The 7,491-nt window shown below is 38.9% G+C and overlaps 1 pseudogene; it reads left to right on the top strand.

The window, feature by feature from the left end:
- The first annotated feature begins 2,082 nt into the window (after positions 1-2,082).
- LOC123579582 lies at positions 2,083-3,292 on the top strand (annotated as a pseudogene).
- Positions 3,293-7,491: the final 4,199 nt, after the last annotated feature.

Genomic DNA, 7,491 nt, shown 5'->3' with positions numbered 1-7,491 from the left:
TTTCTGGCAGCAGCATATTTTCACAGAAAACAAGCAGTATTTCCTATTTGAGAAAGCAGGGGCTTTTAGACCTGACAGCAACAGCTCCCTAATTTATTTCAGCAAAGAGGTAATCCTGTCCAGTCTCTAAAACTATTCCTGCAAATCCAACAGCATGCATTTCATTTGTGGCCCACACAACTGTATTGGCCTTTACAAGAGAAGCAAGTATGTCCTCAGTGGCAGCTTTGTATTGGCAATGAACTGATCTGTTGGCAGAATCTGGTATCTGCATATGCAAATGCACGTTTAGCAGCATACCGTCGAAGGCAGGGACACATTTCATTTTGCAGGCATATTTTGGGAGTCTGGAGGAATACGTGGTCTTTGTTTTAATCAGCAGTGGCTTGTCCAGTGTTTTCCATACCAACATGTTTACTAAATGAGTATTTGATATTTAGGTCCCAAAATAAACAGGTAATGAATATTCATGCATATTGAATGCAGTCAGAGAAAAAGCCAAGAATAGAACATCAGAGTGCATACTCCTACTCCCCATCTGTAACCATTAGGAAAACAGGGCTACATTGCCACCAGCTAGGCATGGAGTCATTCATTCAACAAACAGCTATTAATTGCACATTATGTACAAGCCACTGAAATAAACACTAGAGGCTTTTTTTTTAATCTCGAGGACAAATTACCTGAAAGTAGAGAATAATGGTTTAAGAGTATTCATTCAACAAATATTTACTGAGTACATACTTTACATGAGACACTGATATAGGCACTGAAGCTTCAAGCAATGAATTTTTAAAAAGTGATAAAAATCATTTCCCTTAAAGATTATGTTTAGTGTGAGGAGGACAAATAACAGATGAATGTAAATAGATACTATGACTGATGGTGGGGCGTGCTATGCAAAAAATAAATAAGAAAAGGGAATGGGTGCCTCTGAAAAGAGACTGATTTAGACTGGGAAATAGGGAAAATCTTACAAAGAAGATAAAATATAAATATAGATTTGATGGAGAGAAGGGGAGTGAGTCCCAGGGGTATCAGTGAGTCGAATATTCAAGACCTAGGAAATTTCCAGCGTAATACCTCTGAAGATGGTGAGCATGCAAGAAGTTAGAAGTCCACAAGGGAGGCTAGCACGGGTAATGTAAAGGCAACAAATTTGAGGAAAAAGTTTAAGAGAATGTCACATCATAGAAGTCTATGCAAACTATAAGAAGTCTTTGACTTTGACTCTGAGTAAGATGAAAAGCCATGTGGATTTGAGTAGAAGGATAACATGATCCAAATTGTATGTTGTAACAATGTCATTAACCTTTGAGCTCAAAGTAGACCATAGGGGCAAGGACTGATGGAAGTCCAATGGGGTGGTGTTTACTATCAACAAGTTAAAGAATGATGGAGCAGTGGCTCAGGATAGGAATGGTGGAAATGCTTGAGAGGTAGTTGAATTGGGGATGTTTTGAATGTGGAGCTAATATGATTTATTGAGTCACCTAATGTTTCACTTTGGAATACAATACCCATGCAGAAAAGTGCCCGAAACAGAAAGGTAAAACTTACCAATGTGATATAACGTGCCAATGTAATGTAAAGCACACGCCATGTATCCACCACCCAGGTTAAGAAATAAAACACTAATTGGGGCGCCTGGGTGGCGCAGTCGGTTAAGCGTCCGACTTCAGCCAGGTCACGATCTCGCGGTCCGTGAGTTCGAGCCCCGCGTCGGGCTCTGGGCTGATGGCTCAGAGCCTGGAGCCTGTTTCCGATTCTGTGTCTCCCTCTCTCTCTGCCCCTCCCCCGTTCATGCTCTGTCTCTCTCTGTCCCAAAAATAAATAAACGTTGAAAAAAAAAAATTAAAAAAAAAAAAAAAAAAAAGAAATAAAACGCTAACAGCACTCCACCTGCTCCATGTACTCAACAAGTCAGAAGAAAGACTGATCTTGTTAAGTAGAGGCATGGGAGATATAAAAGAGACCCCAATCATACTTACAGAGGTGAAAATGACAATGTCTGAAATAAAAATGATCACTAGGTCGGATGAACAGCAGAAGAAACACTGCAGAATAAAAGATTAATGAACTTTCGAAGATGGTGTCTTTAATGAAAATTGATAGAACTACATTCTTGAGAAATATGATGGACATCCTCCAAAAGAAGTGAATGCTGTTCCTGAGGGCTCTGTCATTGCCAGAGGAAACCGTTTCTTTGCAGTAGAAAACACAGATTGAATGTTAATGACTTACAAAGTGAATTAAGACTATTCTTGTTCAGTCCTGGTATCTAATCATAGTGGCTACAAAAATTCTAGAGAGCAGAAGAAAATATTGGCCAAATATTTCTTAGCAACTTCTGATAATCTAGATGATATATAAGTTATGTGGTTTTGGCTACAGAGGAGTGTCCTTCCAAGACACCACTGGCATAGGAGCGTCTGCTCACTCGGTTAACTTCAAAGGAACAGATACAGTAGCAGGAATTGCTCTAATTAAAAATACAGAACAAAAGATCCTGTTCCAGGCTATTCTGTTCCATTGACACAATACGGTATCACAAGAGCCTGAGGTAAAGACTGCAAAAAAGATGCTTTTGAACATCAAGTAACACAGCTTTCATTACTGCTTGTATCTGTAGTCAGGAATAGCTATAGCATTTATAATGTGTGCGAAAAAATAGGGGATGAAGATCTAAGACTTTTAATAGTAGCAAACTGTACAAAGTCACCACTAATAATTAGACCTGATTCTTGAAATCCTCTTAACACTGTAGTAAAGATTTTATATATTTTAGGTAAGAAATTCCCTATTACTGAGAATTCAAAGGGCTACAAGTTGCTGCCATGTTATTTTAGAGTTAGTCAAGGAAACGGTATACAAATACCTCAGGTGAAACTGTGAAAGGTATAAACCGAAAACAAAACAAAACAACAACAAAAAGGAGTGTTAAAAATAATCCCTTTGGTTCTGGTGGCGCTCTGCTCCAGAGGTTTATAAAGTATCTCTTGAATTTTTCCTTCTTGTACCACATGGCCTTGGGATTATTGTCTTCAGGAATCCATTTGCTGATCCCAACAAAAGGCCCCGAAAGGGAGGATTATGTTTACATAAGAAACAGCAGAGAATTTTGTTACACTTGAGAAAAGGACACCTTAAAGAACTCCATCATGATCTTCTTCTTACTGTCTTCAAGAGTGGGAGGATGACACGACACGAAGCTGTTCATAATTAATGAAGGAAAAATGCAAAACTGAAGAATGAACTGGAAAAGTGCATCACATTAAGCTTTGTTTTATGACTGAGTATGTGAGCATGTTGGGGCGGGGCATACATGCAGACGTGTGTATATAACATATAATGTTATTTGCACAGATGTACATCTTCATGTTCTGTGATACATTACAGCCCTATTGTTGATTTACGAAAATACTGTTCTTTTCATTTTTTTCCAATGTTTAGGTAATCTCTAATTAGGAAATGCATTTAATCACGTAAAAGATTAATGGTGAAGTAAGCTTTTTAGGGCCTTATGCCAATAGATAGTAATTCAATCTGGTACTGATCTTCTCACAAATAACAGAACTAAGAAACTTTTATATATAACTGGAGATCACATGAAACCGATTTAATAAAATTACCAGTTTTTAATGTTTATATTTAACTTGTATTTTTATGTAAACAAGATTGTGTAAGGTATATTTAAAGCCTTAACGATTTCAGATTCTTTACAACTCTTCGTGATTTTTGAGCACAGACTTTTAAAAAAGTATCTGAAAATAAAAGACACTGCCTTTTTTTTTCATTAAGCATTAAATAAAATACGGCCTTAACAAAGTTGTTTGTGTTATTAGTTTGAAAATTATGCCGGGACAACACCTGACAAAAATCAGTTTGCAAACCTACAATATGTGGGAAATGTGGGGTAAGGAATTCGTGGGAAAACTCATGAAGTCCAACTTACGTAGCATTTAGTTATACTTGAGCTGGTGAAAATGCTTCATGAAAATGTATTCATCACCCCTGAGGAGAAGCCAGTGGTATGCTGGAGTCAGCTCCCACTCTATGCGTCTCTCCCAGCTCCCAGTGACACGAGTGTTATGGCTTGAAATCAGCCATGACTGGATCATTACACCACGCAAACGAGCTAATGCCATGGATTAGGGTTTTTTTCTCTTTGGAAAAGTCAATAATTAAACATCTGGAGGAGGAGGAGACTACATACTATGCACTGTGGGTAGCAAAATGGAAGGCGCCTTAGGTATGGTTCCCAGAGAGACAGAATCTAAGATAAAAACTTACGCGTAGGAAGTTGTCTGAGCTATGTCTTTTATTTTCTGTATTCTGAGGCTTTGACATTTGGAGACTTGCCAACACTAAAGGAGCTGCCCAATTTCTAGGGAAGTATACAACCTGACTACAAGTGTGTTTTTTATTTTTTATTTATTTTTTGTATTTTTTTCAATTTTATTTAAACCCAGGTTAGCTGACACATAGTGTTATAATGGTTTCAGTAGTATAATTTAGTGATTCATCACTTATGTATGACACCCAGTGCTCATCCCAACAAGTGCCCTCCTTAAAGCGCATCACTTTTAGCCCATCCCTCCACCAGGCACCTCCCTAGCAATCCTCAGTTTGTTCTCTGTATTTAAGTGTGGTTTTCAATTTTTAATTTTTTTGACGTCTATTTTTGACAGAGAGAGAGACAGAGAGTGAATGGGGGAGGAAAAGAGAGAGAGGGAGACACAGAATCAGAAGCAGTCTGCAGGCTCTGAGCTGTGAGCACAGAGCCCAAAGCAGGGCTCGAACCCATGAGGCACTAAGTCATGACCTGAGCTGAAGTTGGATGCTAAACCGACTGAGCCAACCAGGTGCCCCTTAAGTGTGCTTTTTAAATGCAAACCCAACAATCCAGAACCCACATCCCCAATCACCTGTTCTCACCACTCCAGTACCAGGTACCAGGCTACTAAGGGCAACCTCCATGCCCCAGATTCTACAGACATTTTCACAAAATTTGCTTCATTTGTTCCTTCCCTTGAAAATCCTAGTAATGATTACTGCTCGCAGTATCTCACCCCCCCATTGCCTCCGGACTGACCCTAGTGCTTCCCTATGTTGCTACCATGGTGTAGTGTGCCCCTTCTTCTTGACAACTGACTAACAAACTATTTTTTCAGTGACAACCACCTCTTTCACACCTAAATAATAATAAAACCTATATTTCAAGAGAAATTCTTTGAAGAATGCTCTCAAGAACACACATTTGAGAAAAAAAAATAGGGTTGGGAAGAAGGGATTTTACCTAGGATTTAGTCCCAAGAAAAGCCTCATTCAATCCTACAGAAATGAGATGGCCCTTCTAAGTCATTCCCATTGAAGTAAAGGACCTGGCTTTCATATGCCTATACTGATCAGGGTAGGGTGCGTCCAGACTGTAGAAAGAGGACTTGACCTTGGGCTCTAAAGAAATTCTTTGGCTGAGAACATCACCCAGAGAGGAACTCCCCTAAGTGTGATGAGCCACCAATATTTCAGCATCTGGAGAAAGCTCTTGAGTTCTCACAGAGGCTGGGGAGGAGCACCTCTGCACATAGCATGTAACATGGAGATAAAATCAACCGCCAGGTGCTAGCTTTTAAGATTCATGAGCTTTCTGATGCAGTCAACATCAGTGAGGAGAATAAATGCTGTAGTTGAAATGGTGCTAAAAGTTCATGCCAAATGCAAAGTCAGATATGTGCCTTCAACCCTGGCCAAAACAAAAAACAAAAAACAAAAAACAATAAATGTAAAATAAATTAGCCATTTAAAACTTTACAAAACCCAACATACTGTGAAGATTTATCAGCTGGACCATGAAAAAAATTGACTGTCTTCAACAAAGCAATTAAAAATGAAGATCTGTGCACCTGAAGTCCAAATAAAATAAGCTTTAAGAAATAAAGAAGAAATGTAGAAATAAAAGTTTGTTGGATTTCTCCCTCTCTCTCTCCCTCTTTCCCCCCCAACCTAATCTGACTTTTGAATTTCTTATTTTGTAAAGTTGACGACTGACTAAACAGGATAGAGCAACTGACAATGGCTGATTAAGATCCTCATCCCCCAAGAACATACCCCACAAGGGCATAAAGACAGTGTGGATTCTGAGAAGCAGCAGGGTGATTCTAAGGAAATTTCCTGTTTGTCATTGGCTGTTTTCTCTCTAGCAGTTAGGGACTAAAGGATGTGCAATCCACACTTACCACTATTTTATTATTCTAATAAGCCATGACAGAAAGAAAAAATAAAAAAAATTAAACAGATACCATGGTTGAACACAAAGTCCTATAGATTATTCTGTAAATTAGAAAGGAAACAAAAAAGAATGTGTTTTATTCAAAGATATTGAGTAAATTTACACCAGAAAAGAAAACACCTAGAGATTGCATAAGAATTCTCAGAAACAAATGTAGATGAGGAGAGAGAGCCAGTCAAGAGAGTAGCACAAAGGCAGGACCACACTTCATCATGACTAGTTGAATATATGGAGGTTTCTCCAAGGACACATCTTCTTTAAAACATATTGCCTTAGTGCAGTGGTTTACTTGCTTCTTGATGCTTTCCTTCCATTCTATTTCAAATATGAATATAGCTGCAGATCTCTCACTTGATTCTATATAATCTAGCACAGGGGCACCTGGGTGACTCAGGTGGTTAAGTATCTGACTTTGGCTCAGGTCATGATCTTGTGGACCATGAGTTCAAGCCCTGCAAAAGACTTTGTGTTGACAGCTCAGAGCCTAGAGCCTGCTTCGGATTCTGTGTCTCCCTCTCTCCTTTCCCCTCTTGTCCTCACATTTTGTCTCACTGTCTCTCTCTCTCTCTCTCAAAAATAAATAAAAAAAAACTTTATACAATCTAGCACAGATTTATTGTTCTGGTTCTGTGCTTGATGTAGTTGAAGATACAAGGTTAACAACAGCTAACGTATTTTAAGCATATACTATGGACTACACTCTACATAAATCTCTTTAAACTCTCACAAAAGTCCTTTGGTATGAGATTATAATTTCCATTTATGGATGAAAAAGCTAACACTCAAAGAAAAAGCAAATTAAACAATTTGCTTAGGGATATGATCTTGTAAGCTACTAACAAAGAACAGAACTGCGGTCAATCTAAACTTTAGAACTTTAAACGTAGTTTAAATCTAGTCTCTAGTTTCTATAAGAGATTCACTATTACTAATAGGATTCTAGAAGGAAAGAGAAATTGATTTTATCCTTGACAAAATGAGTTGAAATTAGGTAGTTAAGGGGCGCCTGGGTGGCGCAGTCGGTTAAGCGTCCGACTTCAGCCAGGTCACGATCTCGCGGTCCGTGAGTTTGAGCCCCGCGTCAGGCTCTGGGCTGATGGCTCAGAGCCTGGAGCCTGTTTCCGATTCTGTGTCTCCCTCTCTCTCTGCCCCTCCCCCGTTCATGCTCTGTCTCTCTCTGTCCCAAAAATAAATAAACG

The sequence above is a fragment of the Leopardus geoffroyi genome, chromosome A1 (assembly GCF_018350155.1).
Source record: "Leopardus geoffroyi isolate Oge1 chromosome A1, O.geoffroyi_Oge1_pat1.0, whole genome shotgun sequence".
NCBI lineage: Eukaryota > Metazoa > Chordata > Mammalia > Carnivora > Felidae > Leopardus > Leopardus geoffroyi.
Note: the sequence above shows the minus strand (reverse complement) of the source record. Positions and strands in the feature narration are given on the sequence as shown.